The sequence below is a fragment of the Citrus sinensis genome, chromosome 2 (assembly GCF_022201045.2).
Source record: "Citrus sinensis cultivar Valencia sweet orange chromosome 2, DVS_A1.0, whole genome shotgun sequence".
Classification (NCBI taxonomy): Eukaryota; Viridiplantae; Streptophyta; class Magnoliopsida; order Sapindales; family Rutaceae; genus Citrus; species Citrus sinensis.
Genome location: NC_068557.1, coordinates 8,148,372 through 8,153,400, shown reverse-complemented (window position 1 = coordinate 8,153,400; position 5,029 = coordinate 8,148,372). Strand labels below are relative to the sequence as shown.

At 33.4% G+C, this 5,029-nt stretch overlaps 1 long non-coding RNA gene across 2 annotated transcripts; it reads left to right on the top strand.

Annotated features, from left to right (window-relative positions):
* Positions 1–1,135: 1,135 nt before the first annotated feature.
* On the top strand, positions 1,136–4,544 carry LOC127900463 (uncharacterized). 2 transcript variants are annotated; one of them, XR_008052645.1, is made up of 5 exons: positions 1,136–1,343; positions 1,477–1,556; positions 2,479–2,633; positions 4,006–4,054; positions 4,316–4,544. It is a non-coding gene; the product is annotated as an uncharacterized LOC127900463 (long non-coding RNA). The 2 variants fall into 2 exon arrangements; XR_008052644.1 differs by lacking the exon at positions 4,006–4,054 and having other exon boundaries at positions 1,140–1,343.
* Positions 4,545–5,029: the final 485 nt, after the last annotated feature.

Below are 5,029 nucleotides of genomic sequence, written 5' to 3'. Positions count from 1 at the left end.
GTCTAAAGGCAAGCTGTTGGTAAATTTGCTGGCCATTCTGGTGCTAATTTTATGTGTTGGAGCTGTGCAAGTTAAGAGCCAGAATCAACTGCAGAAATGTCTAGGCAATTGTGGGCAAAATGTGATTTCTTGTGCAGAAAAGTGCTCATCACTGAAGGAGCCTGACAACAATTCTTTACTATGCATCAGTTCATGTGGTGTCGATGACTTCAAATGCATGGGAGGTTGTGCTGGAATTGAAATTCCACTTCCACCTGGACTGGCAGTCTGGCACCGTGGCAGCCACCGCAGCTGTAGTCCAACACCTAGCTCGGCTGAGTTTATCTGAACTTGGAAGAAGTTACTTCTAAAGCAATATGCCATGGAGTCTTTAAATAAATGATGTCCTTTGGCCTAATATATGGCACACTAATGATCAATTAAATAAATCAATAATTATGTACAAAAAAAAGTATTAGTTAACTAATACAAATAATCCTTAGGCAGAGATAATAATCATTTAGTTGCATTTTCGGGCAATAAGCAAGAATTGACGTAACTCAAATATTAATGGTGCTGCATACACAAAAACATGAGATCATTCCATTAAAATGAAGATTTTCTATATTAAATGATTCAGAAAAATATAGTCACAGCACACCTTCATCCTTATTCATATTTTTTTCCAAAAAGAAATTTACTGCAGCACAATTCAAAACTAATGCATATAGCCAATGTCATGGCAATCATCAGCAATGAGTGTGTACTGAAAAATAATTTCTTGAAACTTATTTAAATTCAGACTAAATTATTGAGCAACATCAAATCGGAAGCATACACTACTAGAAAAATAGGCTACTATGATAGAATTTTTGTGATAGATTTTAAAAAATTAATCATTTATCATAAAAATATGACAGACATGTGATAGAATGTTCATATATCGTAAAGACATGATAGATTTGTGATAGTTTATTTATCTATCAAATACACATGATAGCATATTAATATTTAATGAAACATTGAATTTATAATGGGCCAATTTGGGCATGGAACGACACCGTATCTTGATACCAATAAAAAAAATTTAAGTGTTGGACTCCCATTCGGCTTCATATGGCAAGCCCTAATTTCTTAATCCAAACCTAATCACACACAAACACACAATCACGTTGCCTACACAGATTTGGTCATCTGCTGTGCTGCTTGCCGACAACAAATTGCTGCTCTTCGTCTTCGTCTTCGTCTTCGTCTTCGTCTTCGTCTTCGTCTTCGTCTTCGTCTTCGTCTCGTCCTCATCCCCGATCTCTAGCTTGATGGCTATTCCCATTTCCTTTTGTTTCGCAACTTAATGGTTGTTGCCGGTAGCCTGCTACCTTCTTCAACTCCGAGCTATAGCTAATGTCTTCTTAATTTAGATTTTCTTCAAGTTCGAGTTGCTGTTACTGTCTTCTTTTGTGAGAAGTAAGCTGATGGGTTCCTTCATTTGTACACTAGGGTTTGGGGTTCTCTGATCAGAATATATCGGCTGGTCTGGTGATTGCTCAACCGCCGTCGATTTTTTAGGTGCCGCCCAGGTTGAGCCCCGCAATTCTGCTTGACTCGCTAAATTTCAGTTTGTTTTCGCCTACACAGGTAATTCAATTTAACTTTGTCAGACTTAAAGTTTCTTCATTTATTCATTAGATTTTAGCTTGTTTAGGAAAGCTTTCATTTTTATTGGGTTTCGCATTTAAATTCTAATAATCCTTGGGTTTGAATTTTGATTTTTTTTTTTGAGGGATGGAGAATTTTCTTCATTGCCTTGATTTGTTAGCAGTCGGTTGGAATTTTGAATTAGAGCTTGCTGAAGCATTTACTATGGAATTTTGAATTAGAGCTTGCTGAAGCGTTTACTATAGAATTTATAAATGTGCCCTGTAATTGGGATAAAAACTCTTGACTTAATTAATCTGAAAGAAGAACATTTTGAGCAATGTTGTAATGTGATTGTGCATTGCTGAGATAATCTCATCTTGTTTTGGTATTCTAAATATCCAAATGGACTGGATAGTAGGCTATCCAGGTCAAGTTTTAATGGTAATCGGGCATTTTTCTTTCCTGATTTTAGTTTCATCCCTTTTTAGATGAAGCATATGGTTAATGCAAACAATTAATGAAAGAAAAGCTCTTGGTATTACTAGTGTTGGAGATCCAATTGTCTTCATGTAAACTGTGAACACTTTTAACTCCCATATCTAAGATATAGAGATCTTTATGTAGCTTTAAGCCAAATATGTGAGAAATTCTCCAATCTAGTCACAACTTTATTAGCAACCAAGAATGAAAGAGTATTAGCTTCCGGTTATAATTTGATGACCAGAGCTTGAATGAGTGAGTGATAACTTGTATTGTCTATATTGCTTTGTATGTCATGCCTCACTGGCATTATGTTACTTAGGTATCCAAATTTTGCGTTTATCTATTACTAATTTCCCTGATTCATTGGATGCAACCTAGGGAGCCTTTAGAATGAAGCACTAGCAGGCCCTAGCACAGGTCACTGCCCAAGCTGCACAAGCTGAATCTCATACACAAAGCCTTGCTGAATATCAATGTTGTTAACACACTGAAAAATTTCCTCTGTGACTTCAAGGTTTTAATCAAATTTAGAGGTATATGTGGTTCTCAAACCCATTACAATTGACTGGTACTTGTGTTTATTTTTTTTATTAGAAAGATATCTTCTGCAAAAACTTTATGAAATTCACTTTTGGAAATGCAAATGCTTTGTGTGGTGGTACTTGCATTTATTTGCTTGGTCTTCTACCATTTCAGTCAAATGATTTATTTTGACTCGTGCTTATGACTAACTTGTTGATAGAGAAACTATGCTGTTTATGGATGTATTAATGTGCATCCTATTATTTTTCTCTTAATTGACATGTTGAACTTTTTGGAAGATTTTTTTTTTCAATTTGATTTGTCACATATTGTGCTATGTTAATTGGAAATGTTTTGGTTTGTGGTCCATGTTGCACTTACTAGTCCTCAGTACTCGGTGGTCCTTTAGCATCATAAATTAAATTGGATGCATTTAAAGCATCCATTGCGTAGCATCATCACACTAAAGGGTCTCATCTATTTAGAATATTTTTTCTGCTTATTTCCTCCAGAAGAGACATTATATAAGAGTATATAGATTCAATCCTAAATGGACAATCAGAGTTGGTGACTAGGTAAACTAGCCGAGCAAAGAATGGTCTTGCAAAGCTAAATTGAAGATGTAATTTTGGAAAAATTGAAACAGCTGGTCCATAAATAATGATACTTTTGCTCCTAAGAACCAAGAGATTCCAGCCTATCTATCTTTTTTTGGTTTTTGTATATATATAACTCATGAGATTTATAATTTTTCATTATCATGTTAACCCCTGGTCTGGACTGTCCTAATATTTAAACTTCTTTCCACCATTTTCAATTCTTAAATTGACCAATATTTATCTCAATGTGTCCCTTTACTTGCCCATTGAATTTTGCATCAAGGATCTGATGTGGTAGAAGAGAAGCTAACAATTTATGCGCTCGACAATGTCTTTGCCTTTTGAATTGATTGAGAGATCATCATTTCTTCACCCACTGGAAACTTTAGATTATGCTTTACGCTTTGGGCTTAGACTGGCAAGCCTACAATCATGGTATTAAAGTTGGTAGATTGAGGAGATTTTGGTGATTCCAGAATTTTCTACATTTTCTCTTTATCTTTTGGATTTTTAGAACTTTTTCCTTTCTTTTTATTAGCTTGATTTTGATGGATTTTATTTAATTATATATGGAAGGTTAGATGTTGTGCATTAATTAAATTGTAGTCTTGAAAAACTACTCTTTAAAAAAATTCATCTAGAAATTTAGAATTGAAATCTGTAGAAGGCTAGACTAAAAGTTCTCTTCTCGTCTTTGGCATTAATTGCACTTGGTTTTATATTTCTCTTTACTATGTACTATGTTGCAAAATATTTTGTTTATACTTAATCTTTTATAATCCAGCAACTCTTAGGAAGACCTAGTCAACTGTCACTGCTACATAAGCATTCAGGTTATACTGCTTTATCATCATTTTTATTTTCTTCCCTTTTTCTCTTTTACAGCTTGTGAGGTTACTGCTTCATTATGTCAATTGTCGAATGTGATTTTCTATTTTCTCTTGGGTTGTTTATTCTCATTTTCCCTTTAGTATCAAAGCTGATTAAATCAATTAGACACTGATGAATTTTATTATGAATTTGATTAATTGTGAGTGGGCAATATATTAATATGTATTTTTTTGGCACTCATTTTATTGTAACCTATGTTTCAGGTGATGTTGGTGGCTTTCGGGAATTTACTAAGAGTGTTTTTTTTATGGATTAATTGTTTTTCTAGTGATGTGTTGGTGATTGGATATTGTAAAGGATTTATTAGATATTGTATACGGATTTGATTCACCATATATTTTGTGATGCTATTTGTTGGAAGTTTCAAGTGATTGAAATTTTTAGCGCATCACACAATTTGGTATTTGATAGTTTTTATGAATTTGAATGTAATTTTTATTTCAATTAATTCAAGTTTTAAATGTGGTTTTTGTTGTTTTTATTTCAAAATTCTGGAATTTAAATAATAATAATAATTAATATTATTATAATTTCAAAATTAAAAATAATAATTTTATTCTTTTTTAAACCTTAAATCTCATGACAGAGAATGTGAATCATTGATATATGACAGCTTTTGAAGAAACCCATCAAATTCAAAATAATTTAAATAACCCGCTAAAATTTCCAATTAATTCTCGAAAGTCTTTCAAAACGACGTCGCTCGGTTCGTGACACATGTGTGATAAATATACATTGTCATGGGAACATGTGATAGATAAAATGTTGTCACAGATTTGTGAGACGGGCTACAATGATAGATGGAAACTCTGTCATAAGAGGGGTCGGATGACAGATATTCTCTGTCATGGTAGCCCATTTTTCTAGTAGTGATACTTGAATCCATTGTTGTTATGCACTAGAAAAAATTCTTTATC